Source organism: Perna viridis, chromosome 2 (assembly GCF_037379345.1).
Source record: "Perna viridis isolate PV_CMFRI_1.1 ecotype Kerala chromosome 2, ASM3737934v1, whole genome shotgun sequence".
NCBI lineage: Eukaryota > Metazoa > Mollusca > Bivalvia > Mytilida > Mytilidae > Perna > Perna viridis.
Genome location: NC_142446.1, coordinates 28,583,536 through 28,601,035, shown reverse-complemented (window position 1 = coordinate 28,601,035; position 17,500 = coordinate 28,583,536). Strand labels below are relative to the sequence as shown.

Genomic DNA, 17,500 nt, shown 5'->3' with positions numbered 1-17,500 from the left:
GAAGCGGACTTTCTCGATACCGAAACTTCCTATACATATTTTTAAGCGAATTTCGTTGAAGGGGCTCAAAAATATTGGAGATACGACCGAAATCGCTCCAGCCCCCAGTGAGGATCGAACTCACGACCCCTGGTTTACAAGACCAGTGCTCTAACCACTGAGCTATGGAGGCTCTTGCTATAGGTAGTGAATTTAACAAATTTGAAGTTCAGGATTATTTCGCTAAATCGTGAAAAAAATGACTGTTTTAGCAAACCGTTGAAAACAGTCGCATCGATTCATTGAAGGTGTTCGAGTCTGGGTAGTTCCACTGACTTAAAGTAAAGGTTTTATTACTGATCGTAGAAGTTTTTCGCTTATTAAATGCACATATAATCCACTATCAATTTGGACACGTCACACGATCAATGGACAATATGCTGAATAGATCCACACTCCATATCATTAGAGGATAAAAAAAGACTCGAGGTTATGAGTTTCCGAGAAACGGTTTTTTAAATGATGTTACTACGATGGGATGTCGATCGACTACGCTACTGCAATAAATAACGGGAAAAACTAAAAAGAGGGGGCACCCGGGTTCGAACCGGGGACCTCTCGATCTGCAGTCGAATGCTCTACTACTGAGCTATACCCCCAGATGACAATGTATTTGTAATTTTATTTATTTAAACTTGGATTGTTGATGAAACAGTATAGTTATGATAAATACATGTAGTCAGTCATATTTCTGGAAGAAAAACCTTATTTCCTTGAGTTTTGAAAATAAATGAATCATATTATTTCATTATGCGCTACTAATTGTACTATGGAAAATGACCGGGAATGACAGTAAAGCGTAAAAGTAAAGATTAAGTTGAAAGTATGACCCAATTGGATCTTTGAAACTCTGCTTATCTTGAAGCGGACTTTCTCGATACCGAAACTTCCTATACATATTTTTAAGCGAATTTCGTTGAAGGGGCTCAAAAATATTGGAGATACGACCGAAATCGCTCCAGCCCCCAGTGAGGATCGAACTCACGACCCCTGGTTTACAAGACCAGTGCTCTAACCACTGAGCTATGGAGGCTCTTGCTATAGGTAGTGAATTTAACAAATTTGAAGTTCAGGATTATTTCGCTAAATCGTGAAAAAAAATGACTGTTTTAGCAAACCGTTGAAAACAGTCGCATCGATTCATTGAAGGTGTTCGAGTCTGGGTAGTTCCACTGACTTAAAGTAAAGGTTTTATTACTGATCGTAGAAGTTTTTCGCTTATTAAATGCACATATAATCCACTATCAATTTGGACACGTCACACGATCAATGGACAATATGCTGAATAGATCCACACTCCATATCATTAGAGGATAAAAAAAGACTCGAGGTTATGAGTTTCCGAGAAACGATTTTTTAAATGATGTTACTACGATGGGATGTCGATCGACTACGCTACTGCAATAAATAACGGGAAAAACTAAAAAGAGGGGGCACCCGGGTTCGAACCGGGGACCTCTCGATCTGCAGTCGAATGCTCTACCACTGAGCTATACCCCCAGACGACAATGTATTTGTAATTTTATTTATTTAAACTTGGATTGTTGATGAAACAGTATAGTTATGATAAATACATGTAGTCAGTCATATTTCTGGAAGAAAAACCTTATTTCCTTGAGTTTTGAAAATAAATGAATCATATTATTTCATTATGCGCTACTAATTGTACTATGGAAAATGACCGGGAATGACAGTAAAGCGTAAAAGTAAAGATTAAGTTGAAAGTATGACCCAATTGGATCTTTGAAACTCTGCTTATCTTGAAGCGGACTTTCTCGATACCGAAACTTCCTATACATATTTTTAAGCGAATTTCGTTGAAGGGGCTCAAAAATATTGGAGATACGACCGAAATCGCTCCAGCCCCCAGTGAGGATCGAACTCACGACCCCTGGTTTACAAGACCAGTGCTCTAACCACTGAGCTATGGAGGCTCTTGCTATAGGTAGTGAATTTAACAAATTTGAAGTTCAGGATTATTTCGCTAAATCGTGAAAAAAATGACTGTTTTAGCAAACCGTTGAAAACAGTCGCATCGATTCATTGAAGGTGTTCGAGTCTGGGTAGTTCCACTGACTTAAAGTAAAGGTTTTATTACTGATCGTAGAAGTTTTTCGCTTATTAAATGCACATATAATCCACTATCAATTTGGACACGTCACACGATCAATGGACAATATGCTGAATAGATCCACACTCCATATCATTAGAGGATAAAAAAAGACTCGAGGTTTTGAGTTTCCGAGAAACGATTTTTTAAATGATGTTACTACGATGGGATGTCGATCGACTACGCTACTGCAATAAATAACGGGAAAAACTAAAAAGAGGGGGCACCCGGGTTCGAACCGGGGACCTCTCGATCTGCAGTCGAATGCTTTTTTTTTTTTTCATTGTAAAAATATTTTATTCATTAATATTTACAAGGTTGTGTTTAATCGGACAATACCCGGTTTTACAAGTTCAACGAATATATGTATATGTATATATTTAAGCTAACGATATATATGAACGTGAACATAAGTTCATGTCTTTTTGATATACTTAATTTTGTATTTAACCAAAGTTAGCCAATACATGTTAGAAGAAATGAAGAAATAAAAATAGATAACAATGCTTTCTGCATACAAACACAGTTGTACATGTATCAAGTTGTATTTATATAAACAATGTCTACAACTAATCACAATAATTAGGCAAGAACATTTTCCTTTCACTCATATGTTAAAAATCAAAAATGAAACACAAGTGAATCCATTTCTAGTCGTAAGAGTGGATTTCTATTAAGAAAATATTTATAAAACTGGTTCATTTTGTTTTTCACTCTATATAAAGCAAAAGCATATTCAATGTATCTCTGAATTGTATATTTGAAAAAACGGACTGTTTCGATATTTTTGTTTTCAAACACTTTCAGATTACGTGATTTATAAATGACAAGTCTAGCTACACAAATCATGTAGTTCAAAAAGTATGTATTTATAAGCTTTGAAGTATTCAAATAACCTAGTAGGATAAGTTGTTCGTAGTCTATAGAGTTCACAATATCTGCAGAACAATTCCTAAACATGTCAAATAATAAATCCTTTAAATAGTTGTGAAGTGGTTTCTGAAATGAACAAGTGACCCACAGATGAGACAAGTCTTCTGTTGATTGATTACAGCACTTACATATCTCATTATCTACAGTACCTATTTTATTTAATTTTTCAAGGGTAAATATAGAGCGATGTATCATGCGATAGTACAAACATCGGCAATCAGGCGTTAACGTTTCTTGATTGACAAGCGAGTATAAGCGTGTAAATTCTAGTTCAGGATAAAACTCCGCCCACTTCTTCTCGGCCGTAGGCTGTTCCCACGATAAAGATAAAATGACTGAATAGAAATTCTTAGTTGTACATGTATTGAAGAAAATTTCTTTGTCATTTTCGTCGATAATTTTGAGTATCGGGGTTTTGTCACCTTGGGGATTATTTACAGTTTTTACGTGTTTGTGCCATTCTAAAGGAATCGAAACGAGAATCTTTTGTAAGGATAACGCTATGTGTTCGGCATTCTCATCTGGATTATGCGATTGGATTATTTCGATTATTGCATTCGGATTTAGAAAACCTGGTACCACTTCATAGGATATATGCTTTACTAGAAACAAGCCTGCATCTATGAAATTTTGAAATAGGAGCATTTTATTGTTATACTTAATCTCTGGATTACAAAAAATTGGGATATTATAAATCTGGTGAGGTTCTATTTTGAAGCTGATTTTATGTTTGATTCTGTAGAATGATTCCATCATTTCTTGATAAAATACCGGAAGTTGCTTAAGCTGGCTGTTATTTAAAACCAAATGGACAATATTTTCGGCAACATCAAGATTATTGATATTTGTAATGAAATAGCTAAATGCACTCTTCCAAAGAGCAGTGCAATTAGGGTCTAAATATTTTTTAAGAAATTTTAATCTAAATGCTTGCATTTTTAAGTAAATATCTGGTATGTTTAAGCCACCATTAGCCTTTGCACCTACAATTGACTGGTATTTAATTAAAGGTGGTTTCCCTTTCCATAAAAAATTTAAAACTGCTGACCGGAGTTCAACTTTAATAATTTCAGGCAGGGGACAAACTGTTAGCGTATAATATAAACGCGACATGATCAAAGTAGAGACGACAGTTGCGCGACCGTGGAGGGTTAGCTGACGCTTGTTCCAAAGGGAGAGAATGGACTTAATTGTTTGAATTTTGTCTCTCCAAATAAGATATTCACAAGAAACTTTATCTTTACCAACGTAAATACCTAAAACTTTTGTAACATTTTCACTTCGTTTAAGTTTTAGATTATACAATTCTTGATCCGATAATTTTCCGGCTCCGAGACACATAATTTCTGATTTATCTTTATTAATTTTAGCACCTGAAGCCTGACAGTATAAGTCAAGGACCTCAAACACTTCACCTATAGACTCTTTGTCGGAAGTAAATATATTAGTATCATCGGCATGTTGAAAAACTTTACCCTCTTTCTCTGAATTGTGAATTTTAACACCTACAATATTTTTGTTTTTAATTATAGCCTGTCCGAGAGGTTCAGCGGCCAAGACGTACAGGAGAGCAGAAACGGGACAACCCTGCTTAATTGAGTTTCTAATTTTTACGTATTTAGTTTGGAATCCGTTGCATTTAATACTGCCGCTTACGTCATTATAAAAAATTTTTATCCAACGAATAAAATTTGGCCCGAATCCGAATTTTTCCAAAGCAAGATAGAGATATTCGTGATCGACTCGATCGAATGCTTTTTCTTGATCAAGCTTAATCAAATACGCTTCTAAGTTGTCGTTCTCAATGACTTCTATAATGTCTCGTATGCTGGACGTTGTATCCGCGATATCGCGACCGGTTACACAACATGTCTGCGTTTCGGAGATGATACTAGGCAGAACGATTTTTAGGCGATTCGACATAACTCTTGCCAGAATTTTGTAATCGACGCAAAGTAATGAAATTGGACGAAAGTTTTTAAGATTATTTTTATCTCCTTTATTTTTGTAAACAAGATTTATCACACCATGGCGCATAGATCTAGAAAGAATTTGTTCATTTTCTATAACTTTGAAAATCTTCATAAAAATTTCACCGAATAAATCGAAAAATTTGCAAAAGAACTCAACTGTTAAACCGCAGGGACCAGGTGACTTATTTTTAGCCATCCCGAAAAGGGCCGAACGAATCTCGTCTAGAGTTACCTCAGATTCCAATATTCGCATGTTTTCTTCTGTAATTTTTTCGGAAATATAGTCAAGTATCTCCGCTGCCTTATCCTTATTAATTTCAGTACAAGAGTACAAGTTTTTATAAAATCTGTGGATTTCGTTCAAAATGTCGTCGGTGTTTGTGAGTAAGTTACCGTCGGGAGTTTTGAGTTCTTTTATACAGTTATTGTTTTGCCTAAACTTTTCTAATTCAAGAAAATACTTAGAGTTCCGATCGCTTTCGATCGCCCAATGGGCTTTGGACCTGAGAATGGCACCTTTACATATATCATGTTCATACTCTTTAAGTTTCATTTTGGTTTCTTCAAACTTAGTAACATTAAAATTTATATTACTTGCGGCTTGGATGGACATTTTTTCATATTCACGCTGTAGTTTAAAATATTCTGACTTTAAAGCCTTTCTTTTATTCGTAGCAAAAAGCTTTGAAATTTGCTTAATTTTGAATTTTAAATTATCATACCACACCAGCGGTTCACTATTATATAAGTGACATTTCTTTTCATTTTCGATTAAAGTACGAATTTTTTCAGTGAACATAACGTCTTCTAATAACATGTTGTTGAAAATCCAGAGGCCGGGGCCACGCTCTACATCTACAAAGTCGACACGCATCACGACGGCGGAGTGGTCGCTAAACGTATTGTGTTTGTAATAAACATTTTTGACAAATTGTGACAAAACTCTAGAAATAAAAATGAAATCTATACGGCTTTGGCATAATTTATCACTAATAACTCTGCGCCACGAGTAACAACGGACTGAATGGTTTCTAGCTCTCCAAATATCATAAATATCACGGGTCTCGCATAATTGTACTAAACATTTAAAAGCATTATCTTCTATATGAACTGACCTTTCTGGGCGGTCGAGTTTAGATAATGAATTGTTAAAATCTCCGAGTAAAATGGTATTTTCTGACATGGGGATATTTTTTGATATTTTCTCAAAAAAGGCAACCTTTTCTTTCACGACATTTGGAGCATAACAAGTTATTATATCCAATTCTCTATCGTCAACTTTTAACTTAATATGTAGATACCTGCCGTCAAAACTTTTTACATAAGAAACATTATCTTTTAATCTATTTGAAATTAAAAATCCAACACCTTGCCTATGGGTTTCGGTACATTCGGCATATATTTTGCCATTCCATAATTTACTTAAATTATTTTGAACGGACTCGTCCCAAAAAGTTTCTTGAATAGCAATAATATCAAACTTATTCTCTTCACAATATGTACTAAACAGTTCAAATTTATGCAAATCTCTAAGACCATTGACATTAATTGATACAATATTAACCATCGTAATAAGGAGGAAGGCTACTAAAGGGTTTAGGACGATGAAGGTGGAGTCTTAACAGGAAAGTTTGTGTCTAGGATTTTGTTTCAACTTCTTAATGTCCTCAGCAGTAAGTGAAGGACCTGTTACCATCTTTCTTCTTCGAATATGGCCTGACCCCATTTTACAAATTTTCTTAAGGTTTTCACAATCTTCATCAGACTTATCTTTCTCAAGTTCTAGGACAGACTCGGAGTCATTTTGGTCTTTATCATCAGACTTACATGCGAAATCTGTATTAAAAAGAGGAATACTAGAATCCGAGGCTGTCCCTTGATGCCCGAGAAACCCAGACCCCCCAAATTTATTACAAGTATCAATATTACCAACACTGTCAGTGTCCATATTTGAAACTGGTTCTTTCATAATGTTCTTTAGATTCACACAATTGTCTGTTTCAATATCTGAAATGTCCTCAATGTCAAGTGTATCATCGTCGTCCTGCACATCACCGCTACCAGTGTCGACTGTATCATCATTAGCTGTCATCAATGTTGCCTCCTCTGTATTATCATCCGAGGTCGTATCTCCGCCTTTCGTCTGCCATAGCTCTGCCTCATCAATCTCGGCTTCTGGCCGTGAATGTTCCCCCCAAGGGGTACAGTTACACTTGTGGGGGTATTTGTTGCAGGTTTTACACGGTGGCGTGTTACACATCTTTGCTAGGTGACCAGTTCTATAACACTTAAAGCATCGGTTTTCTGGACAGTTGGCGTAGACGTGACCACTTTCATAACACTTCGTGCATACCTTTTTCTGGTTGTCATGTACAACTCGGATATATTCGAAAGAGTTTATGCCAGTTGAGAACTTCATTGAATATGGTAAGCTCTGTATTTCACCAGGGAATTTGACTACTGCGAAACGTGTACCATCCGCCACCGAGGTGCCAGGGTACATCCTGCGTTTCAGAGAAGTAACAAGTTCTAAGCCTGCATCTGTTAGCTTTTTAGTAATTTCTTCATCAGTTACATAATATGAAACATTCAAAAAACTTACCAGCTTCTCTTTTGAGAAAATGGCATTTGGTTTAAACGTATTGTTCTTGATTTTAAATCCAGTGTCACAGATAAGTTCCAAAGCATCGTAATCCAACAAAGTAATTTCATATCCGTTTCCACTTTTCGGTACACACGCAGCAACTGTTCCTTCTCCGACTGCTTCTTCAACACTTTTAATAACAGCACCGGCTGATACAGATTTATTGTCTCCAACATCAACAAACACAGTAAGTTCTTTCAGGGTTTTTCGACCTCCCCTCCCACCCGACATGGTGGAGGGAGGAAACACAGTTCAGGTTGATAAAAAGCACAAATACTTATTTAATATCACAGTTAAGGTTAATAATCCAATAAAAGAATATCCACATGTGCGGATGACTCGTAAAAACGAGAAAAACTTTTCGATTTTTCACCCAGTTCAGAAAACGTGGCCGTCGTCTCAAACCGGAAACCGGAAGTCTGCAGTCGAATGCTCTACCACTGAGCTATACCCCCAGATGACAATGTATTTGTAATTTTATTTATTTAAACTTGGATTGTTGATGAAACAGTATAGTTATGATAAATACATGTAGTCAGTCATATTTCTGGAAGAAAAACCTTATTTCCTTGAGTTTTGAAAATAAATGAATCATATTATTTCATTATGCGCTACTAATTGTACTATGGAAAATGACCGGGAATGACAGTAAAGCGTAAAAGTAAAGATTAAGTTGAAAGTATGACCCAATTGGATCTTTGAAACTCTGCTTATCTTGAAGCGGACTTTCTCGATACCGAAACTTCCTATACATATTTTTAAGCGAATTTCGTTGAAGGGGCTCAAAAATATTGGAGATACGACCGAAATCGCTCCAGCCCCCAGTGAGGATCGAACTCACGACCCCTGGTTTACAAGACCAGTGCTCTAACCACTGAGCTATGGAGGCTCTTGCTATAGGTAGTGAATTTAACAAATTTGAAGTTCAGGATTATTTCGCTAAGTCGTGAAAAAAAATGACTGTTTTAGCAAACCGTTGAAAACAGTCGCATCGATTCATTGAAGGTGTTCGAGTCTGGGTAGTTCCACTGACTTAAAGTAAAGGTTTTATTACTGATCGTAGAAGTTTTTCGCTTATTAAATGCACATATAATCCACTATCAATTTGGACACGTCACACGATCAATGGACAATATGCTGAATAGATCCACACTCCATATCATTAGAGGATAAAAAAAGACTCGAGGTTTTGAGTTTCCGAGAAACGATTTTTTAAATGATGTTACTACGATGGGATGTCGATCGACTACGCTACTGCAATAAATAACGGGAAAAACTAAAAAGAGGGGGCACCCGGGTTCGAACCGGGGACCTCTCGATCTGCAGTCGAATGCTCTACCACTGAGCTATACCCCCAGATGACAATGTATTTGTAATTTTATTTATTTAAACTTGGATTGTTGATGAAACAGTATAGTTATGATAAATACATGTAGTCAGTCATATTTCTGGAAGAAAAACCTTATTTCCTTGAGTTTTGAAAATAAATGAATCATATTATTTCATTATGCGCTACTAATTGTACTATGGAAAATGACCGGGAATGACAGTAAAGCGTAAAAGTAAAGATTAAGTTGAAAGTATGACCCAATTGGATCTTTGAAACTCTGCTTATCTTGAAGCGGACTTTCTCGATACCGAAACTTCCTATACATATTTTTAAGCGAATTTCGTTGAAGGGGCTCAAAAATATTGGAGATACGACCGAAATCGCTCCAGCCCCCAGTGAGGATCGAACTCACGACCCCTGGTTTACAAGACCAGTGCTCTAACCACTGAGCTATGGAGGCTCTTGCTATAGGTAGTGAATTTAACAAATTTGAAGTTCAGGATTATTTCGCTAAATCGTGAAAAAAAATGACTGTTTTAGCAAACCGTTGAAAACAGTCGCATCGATTCATTGAAGGTGTTCGAGTCTGGGTAGTTCCACTGACTTAAAGTAAAGGTTTTATTACTGATCGTAGAAGTTTTTCGCTTATTAAATGCACATATAATCCACTATCAATTTGGACACGTCACACGATCAATGGACAATATGCTGAATAGATCCACACTCCATATCATTAGAGGATAAAAAAAGACTCGAGGTTATGAGTTTCCGAGAAACGATTTTTTAAATGATGTTACTACGATGGGATGTCGATCGACTACGCTACTGCAATAAATAACGGGAAAAACTAAAAAGAGGGGGCACCCGGGTTCGAACCGGGGACCTCTCGATCTGCAGTCGAATGCTCTACCACTGAGCTATACCCCCAGACGACAATGTATTTGTAATTTTATTTATTTAAACTTGGATTGTTGATGAAACAGTATAGTTATGATAAATACATGTAGTCAGTCATATTTCTGGAAGAAAAACCTTATTTCCTTGAGTTTTGAAAATAAATGAATCATATTATTTCATTATGCGCTACTAATTGTACTATGGAAAATGACCGGGAATGACAGTAAAGCGTAAAAGTAAAGATTAAGTTGAAAGTATGACCCAATTGGATCTTTGAAACTCTGCTTATCTTGAAGCGGACTTTCTCGATACCGAAACTTCCTATACATATTTTTAAGCGAATTTCGTTGAAGGGGCTCAAAAATATTGGAGATACGACCGAAATCGCTCCAGCCCCCAGTGAGGATCGAACTCACGACCCCTGGTTTACAAGACCAGTGCTTTTTTTTCTTTATAAAAGTTTATTCACAGAAATATATTTACATGTAAAAGAATTATTGGGCTAATCTCCCACTAATTCACATATCACAGATAACAATTAATAATATCATGTATGTTAAGTCAATCTTCCATATTATATAATGGCTTGCATACTAAAAGTCAATGACAACATTTTCGTCACAGATACGTAAAACAGGATTTCTTTTCAAGTAGTATTTTTCAAACAATGAAAAGTTCTTCTTTTTATAATACATATAAGCATAATTTACATGTCGCTGAAGTACGGACTTAAAATAATTTTGAATATCTAGTACTTTCTCATCTTTCACAGCTACATTTCTCCTTTTCACAACACAAAATTTTCTAAATGCTAAGACAGTATTAACAAAATAATAGTTACTGTTTTTATCTTTCTCAGTTAATCCAAAATAACATAGAAAATTAAAATCAAGCATATTGACATATCTTGTAGAGCTATTGCACAAAATATTATGTAGGAAATCCTTCAAAAAGTTGTTGAATTTAGTTAAACATCTACATGAAATTATAAGATGTTCCAAATCTTCATGTACATCATAACATACTGGACATAAAGAATCAATAGTAATATGACATCTGAATAATCTCTCCTTCGTAAATAAAACTCTATGGAAAATTTTAAACGATGTTTCAATACAGTCACTAGGTAAAAATGGAAAATTCAAAATATTTTGAACCCTTTGGACATTAAAATCACTAAATACTTCATACCAGTAGCTGACAGCATTTGGCATTATTGTGCTAGTTTCTAAGAGCATACCATAACAAATTTTTGCCGTTCTAGGTAATGTATATTTTTTACCATTATCATTATATACTACATTCAGAACAGGTTTATTATAGTTATATGCATTTTCTCTAACTAAACGTTTTACCTGTTCTGGAATACACTGCTTAATACTCTGAACTACATCAACAATTCTATCAGCAACTAACTCAGGAAACCTTTGAGAGACTATATCCTGTACATATTTGTTCTTCAAAAAACCTTTTTTACATTCAAATGCCAAGTCTTTAATTTTAACTATTCCTGCATCTACAAAGGGTTTAATATACAACATTTTCCCATCATTTACTATCATTGGATTATAAAACAATGGAATATCAAATACATTATTCACATTTATATCAATTTCCATATGAGTACGAATCTTTCCCCAAGCATATAACATACACTTATAAAAATCAGGTAAAATACCTAATTGTCTATTATTAAGATCACAAAATAGAATTTCCATACCAAGATTCATATCTAGAACTTTTGATAAAAAATAAGTGCAAGTATGTTTCCACGCTGCATTATAATCATTATCTAACAATCGACTTAAAAATTTAAGTCTAAAAGCATACATTTTGTGAAATATATCTGGAAAATTTAAACCACCATTCAAAACTCTATTTATTATAACATCATATGCAACCAATGATGGCTTATTATTCCACAAAAAATCTACACACATCTTTTTAATGTCTAAATAGTATTTCTCAGGTATATTGACCACCATTAGAGTATACCATAATTTACTCATCAACAAGGTATTTATAACCGTTACTCTACCCTGTATTGATAAATGTCTCATTTTCCAAAAATTCAATAATTTTGAAATAGATTGCGCTTTGCAATCCCAATTTAAATTATCACAAACAGTTTTGTCTTTGCCAATCCATATACCTAAAAGCTGAAGAACCCCATCACACTCTTTAATATTCCAAGCATCTATTTCTTGTTTCGATATCTTTCCGGTACCCAATGCCAAAATTTCAGATTTATCTTTATTCAATTTTGCCCCAGATGCTTGTTCATACAAATTTAAAACTCCAAAGGCCTCATTTACTGAATTTTTGTCAGACAATATCAATGTTGTATCATCTGCATGTGAAAATATTTTCTCCTCACCAGATGCATTGGGAATTTGTATACCATGAATTCTATCATTCCTTTTAATCATAATACTCAAGGGTTCAGCAACTAACACATATAACAAAGCTGATATAGGACACCCTTGTTTTACAGAGTTCTTTAATTGAAAATACTTGGACAAAAAACCATTGAATTTGACAGTGCTGAAAATGTCAGTATAAAATATCTTTATCCATGAAATGAATTTCTCCCCAAATCCAAATTTCTGCAATACAGAAAATAAGTAGTCATGTCCAACTCTGTCAAATGCCTTTTCCTGATCAAGTTTCAGCAAATAACATTCCAAATCATCCATTTCTACTAATTCTATAATATCTCTGATACTTACTGTAGTATCAGAAATATCTTTACCAATAATACAACAACTCTGATTTGGTGATATAATCTTTGGTAATACAAATTTAAATCTGTTGGCCATTACTCTGGCTAAAATTTTATAATCAACATTTAACAAAGTTATAGGTCTGAAGTTTTTCAGGTCAGACTTGTCACCTCTATTCTTATAAATCAGGTTAATCATTCCATATCTCATAGATCTTGACAAAATTTTATTTTCTCCAATACAGTCATAAATATATTTCAATACCGGTTTCAACTCACTAAAAAAGTATAAATAAAATTCTACAGTAAGCCCATCAGGGCCAGGTGTTTTACCCTTTTTCATGCCTTTTATAGAGGTTTCAATTTCATCACTAGTAATTTCACAATCACAGTTTTCAATATCACAATTTTCAACACTAACGTTAACACAGTCTAACATTTCCTCTATTGCCTCATGATCAGTTTGAACACAAGAAAAGAGTTTCTCATAAAAATTGTGTACAACATCTAACATTTCAGCAGAATCATTGACAACAACACCATCACAATTTTTTAAACTACATATCATATTTCTGTTTTGTCTATGTTTCTCTAAACTTAAGAAATAAGCTGTATTCTTATCACTTTCAATTGAATACTGACATTTTGATCTAATAATAGCACCATTACATTTGTGTTTTTCTAAACTTTCTAATTCATCTTTCAATTCTAAATATTTGACATGATCAATTGATATACCACAAGCTGACTTCACAGACATTTCTTGCAGCTTATTTTGTAACCTAAAATACTCTCTATTTAATTCTTTTTGTTTCTCTTTTCCATATATTTGGCTGACTTTCTTTACTCTATATTTCAAATTATCCCACCAAATAAGTGGATTTGACAAATAAAAATCAGAACCAATTTCATCAAATAAAATTTGTCTAATCTTTTCAACATAAACATCATCATTTAATAAGGTTTCATTAAAAAGCCAAACACCAGGTCCTTTTTCAACTTCAGAGAAATCAAGTTTCATATTTACAATGCTATGATCACTAAAGCATGTGTCGCTATAAAAAATATTTCTTATACATGATTTTAAATTACTAGATACCAAAATATAATCAATCCTACTTTGTGTTAAAAAACCTTGAACTACCTGTTTTCTAGAAAACATTTTGACATTCATATTTCTATTTCTCCATACATCAAATAAACATTTATCATTCATCAAATTAGTTAAACATTTTACAGATTTATCTGCATAAAACGTAGTTTTTCCACTTCTATCTAAAGGACAGAACGCAGTATTGAAATCTCCTACAACTATAATATAATCATCTCCATATATTTTGTCTTTACAATCATTAAAAAAAGTACATTTATCACTGATACTATTAGGAGCATACACATTGATTATATCAACATTTTTACCTTCAACTTTACCTTGAATATGCAATAATCTTCCACATATACTATCACAAACTTTAAAAACATTTCTCAATCTTTTACTTAAAAGAATAGCCACACCTTTTCTATTACAATTACTATTACTAGCAAAAATATCACCACCCCATACACTATTGTCATTCTGTATAATTTTATATAAATCATCATTCCAGAATGTTTCTTGTAAACATACAACATCATATTTCTTTTCATTACACAGTGCAAAAATACACTCTCTTTTATTTTTGTCACAAAGACCATTACAATTAAGGCTTATAAAATTAAAAGAAGCCATCGCAAAACAAAAATGTAAAATAGCAAACATATAACACTCCATTGTTCCTTATTTCAATTTTTTATGTATATTCGATAACCTTGCTGCTTTCAGATTAGGCTTTATATTAATCTTACTACGCCTCTTGACACCCAAGGCATTTTTTTTCTTAGCTACAAGAATAAAATCATTTTCACTTGCCCCTTGACTACTATCAGTCATCAGGAAAGTATCCATTTCAAAGTCGTCTAAAGTGTCACATGAACTCTGACTGACTTCCCCCTGACTGTTAATTTGTTCTAGAGGGGAGACAGAAGCTTCTATATTCAAAATAGAACCTATTTTACAATCATTTTCTGAAACATTTTCTTTTGGCATAACACATTTACTTTTAGATTTAACATAATCAACATTGTTAACATTAAGTTCAATATCAACATTACTTTCTTCTTTATCTGTCTTGTTTCTTTCTTGGTCACCATAAACCATACTATCATCTTGTCCAACTTCCCCAGACACTTCATCATCACCATCTACCATCTCAGCTTCATCATCATTGACCAAAACGGCACCATTCACATCACCATTACCATCACCCTCATCACTGCAATGGCTAGCAACGACACTTGAAATAACATCTAAATCAATATTCTCATCATCTTCAGTGATATGACTAGCAACGCCATTATCACTACAAGCCGAAGACTGACCACCACGCTCAACAGTGTAATGATTCGCAACATCATTCTTTCCGCTATCACTGACATCATTTACATCATCAAGATGAGCATTAACAGTTATATTACTCTCACCATTGGTATGGTCATCATCCATTATTCTGCTACATGGCCATACATCGTCATCTCGTGTAAATGTTCCTTGGAATTCAGCAAAAGAATTGTCTACGTGTGTTTTCTTTAGAGTACTACACTTACAGCTAACCTTCTTATGCAAACACTTAGAGCACTTATTCTTAAAGCATTTCTTCCTGACATGACCTTGCTCTCCACATTCAAAACATTTGAATTCAGGACAGTCCTTATACATGTGGTCAGGACTAAAGCAACCATTACAGACTTTTACCTGGTGATTATGAATCACGCGGTAATATGCAGTCTCTTTCTCATTGACTGAAAACTTCATTGAATATGGGATTGACTTCATATTCGGGGGAAGTTTGGCTTTGAAAATTCTTGTTCCATCATAAATATTGTTCTTTGATTTCATCTTATGCTTCTTAATAACAGAAACAATTTCAACACCAATTTTATTAAATCTATCCACAATTTCCTCATCAGTCACATACATACTCAAATTAAGTATCGAAACTAATCTAAAGCTAGATTGCAATTCACTCACTTTGCATCTTTTTCCATCCACAGTCAGATCACCGAGTACTGGTTCCATCATCTGCCTTTCTCGAAACACAATTTCATAGCCGTAACCAGTTTTTGGCACACATGCAATTACACTTCCTATACCACATTTCGATTCAATGTCATCTATCAACAAATCAGGCTCTAGTTTTCCAAAACCCTCCAGAGCACAAGCAATTAACACAGTTTTCTCCTTAGAAAATTTGCTATCATAATTAGCCGACTTTCCATTGGACCTGTCTGGTCCACTTCCGTCAAAGTTAGCCATTGGTTTTTAGTAAGATCTCCAAATAGTAATCAAACACACCCTTCCTCCCCCTTTTTCCTGCACCGAAATTGCAGGAAAAGGGGCAAACAAACAATTGTTTCTAAGCAAACTGTGGTCACATTCAATCAATAATTAATTAGCAATCTTCAGAAAATGTTTATGAACACAGATAAGGCGATGAACTCACCAAACAATGAAAAATCTCCGGACGACACAATGTTTACATTTCACATATGGTACATCCAAAAACCAGTCCACAAGACCAGTGCTCTAACCACTGAGCTATGGAGGCTCTTGCTATAGGTAGTGAATTTAACAAATTTGAAGTTCAGGATTATTTCGCTAAATCGTGAAAAAAATGACTGTTTTAGCAAACCGTTGAAAACAGTCGCATCGATTCATTGAAGGTGTTCGAGTCTGGGTAGTTCCACTGACTTAAAGTAAAGGTTTTATTACTGATCGTAGAAGTTTTTCGCTTATTAAATGCACATATAATCCACTATCAATTTGGACACGTCACACGATCAATGGACAATATGCTGAATAGATCCACACTCCATATCATTAGAGGATAAAAAAAGACTCGAGGTTTTGAGTTTCCGAGAAACGATTTTTTAAATGATGTTACTACGATGGGATGTCGATCGACTACGCTACTGCAATAAATAACGGGAAAAACTAAAAAGAGGGGGCACCCGGGTTCGAACCGGGGACCTCTCGATCTGCAGTCGAATGCTCTACCACTGAGCTATACCCCCAGATGACAATGTATTTGTAATTTTATTTATTTAAACTTGGATTGTTGATGAAACAGTATAGTTATGATAAATACATGTAGTCAGTCATATTTCTGGAAGAAAAACCTTATTTCCTTGAGTTTTGAAAATAAATGAATCATATTATTTCATTATGCGCTACTAATTGTACTATGGAAAATGACCGGGAATGACAGTAAAGCGTAAAAGTAAAGATTAAGTTGAAAGTATGACCCAATTGGATCTTTGAAACTCTGCTTATCTTGAAGCGGACTTTCTCGATACCGAAACTTCCTATACATATTTTTAAGCGAATTTCGTTGAAGGGGCTCAAAAATATTGGAGATACGACCGAAATCGCTCCAGCCCCCAGTGAGGATCGAACTCACGACCCCTGGTTTACAAGACCAGTGCTCTAACCACTGAGCTATGGAGGCTCTTGCTATAGGTAGTGAATTTAACAAATTTGAAGTTCAGGATTATTTCGCTAAATCGTGAAAAAAAATGACTGTTTTAGCAAACCGTTGAAAACAGTCGCATCGATTCATTGAAGGTGTTCGAGTCTGGGTAGTTCCACTGACTTAAAGTAAAGGTTTTATTACTGATCGTAGAAGTTTTTCGCTTATTAAATGCACATATAATCCACTATCAATTTGGACACGTCACACGATCAATGGACAATATGCTGAATAGATCCACACTCCATATCATTAGAGGATAAAAAAAGACTCGAGGTTTTGAGTTT

At 34.6% G+C, this 17,500-nt stretch overlaps 11 non-coding genes across 11 annotated transcripts; all 11 read right to left on the bottom strand.

Annotated features, from left to right (window-relative positions):
- Positions 1-99: 99 nt before the first annotated feature.
- On the bottom strand, positions 100-172 carry Trnat-ugu (transfer RNA threonine (anticodon UGU)). Its single transcript has one exon. It is a non-coding gene; the product is annotated as a tRNA-Thr (tRNA).
- A 394-nt stretch (positions 173-566) lies between these two features.
- Trnac-gca (transfer RNA cysteine (anticodon GCA)) lies at positions 567-638 on the bottom strand. Its single transcript has one exon. It is a non-coding gene; the product is annotated as a tRNA-Cys (tRNA).
- A 361-nt stretch (positions 639-999) lies between these two features.
- Positions 1,000-1,072, bottom strand: Trnat-ugu (transfer RNA threonine (anticodon UGU)). Its single transcript has one exon. It is a non-coding gene; the product is annotated as a tRNA-Thr (tRNA).
- A 395-nt stretch (positions 1,073-1,467) lies between these two features.
- Trnac-gca (transfer RNA cysteine (anticodon GCA)) lies at positions 1,468-1,539 on the bottom strand. Its single transcript has one exon. It is a non-coding gene; the product is annotated as a tRNA-Cys (tRNA).
- A 361-nt stretch (positions 1,540-1,900) lies between these two features.
- On the bottom strand, positions 1,901-1,973 carry Trnat-ugu (transfer RNA threonine (anticodon UGU)). The gene has a single exon. It is a non-coding gene; the product is annotated as a tRNA-Thr (tRNA).
- Positions 1,974-8,515: 6,542 nt separating this feature from the next.
- Trnat-ugu (transfer RNA threonine (anticodon UGU)) lies at positions 8,516-8,588 on the bottom strand. Its single transcript has one exon. It is a non-coding gene; the product is annotated as a tRNA-Thr (tRNA).
- A 395-nt stretch (positions 8,589-8,983) lies between these two features.
- On the bottom strand, positions 8,984-9,055 carry Trnac-gca (transfer RNA cysteine (anticodon GCA)). Its single transcript has one exon. It is a non-coding gene; the product is annotated as a tRNA-Cys (tRNA).
- A 361-nt stretch (positions 9,056-9,416) lies between these two features.
- On the bottom strand, positions 9,417-9,489 carry Trnat-ugu (transfer RNA threonine (anticodon UGU)). The gene has a single exon. It is a non-coding gene; the product is annotated as a tRNA-Thr (tRNA).
- A 395-nt stretch (positions 9,490-9,884) lies between these two features.
- Trnac-gca (transfer RNA cysteine (anticodon GCA)) lies at positions 9,885-9,956 on the bottom strand. The gene has a single exon. It is a non-coding gene; the product is annotated as a tRNA-Cys (tRNA).
- Positions 9,957-16,686: 6,730 nt separating this feature from the next.
- Positions 16,687-16,758, bottom strand: Trnac-gca (transfer RNA cysteine (anticodon GCA)). The gene has a single exon. It is a non-coding gene; the product is annotated as a tRNA-Cys (tRNA).
- Positions 16,759-17,119: 361 nt separating this feature from the next.
- Trnat-ugu (transfer RNA threonine (anticodon UGU)) lies at positions 17,120-17,192 on the bottom strand. The gene has a single exon. It is a non-coding gene; the product is annotated as a tRNA-Thr (tRNA).
- Positions 17,193-17,500: the final 308 nt, after the last annotated feature.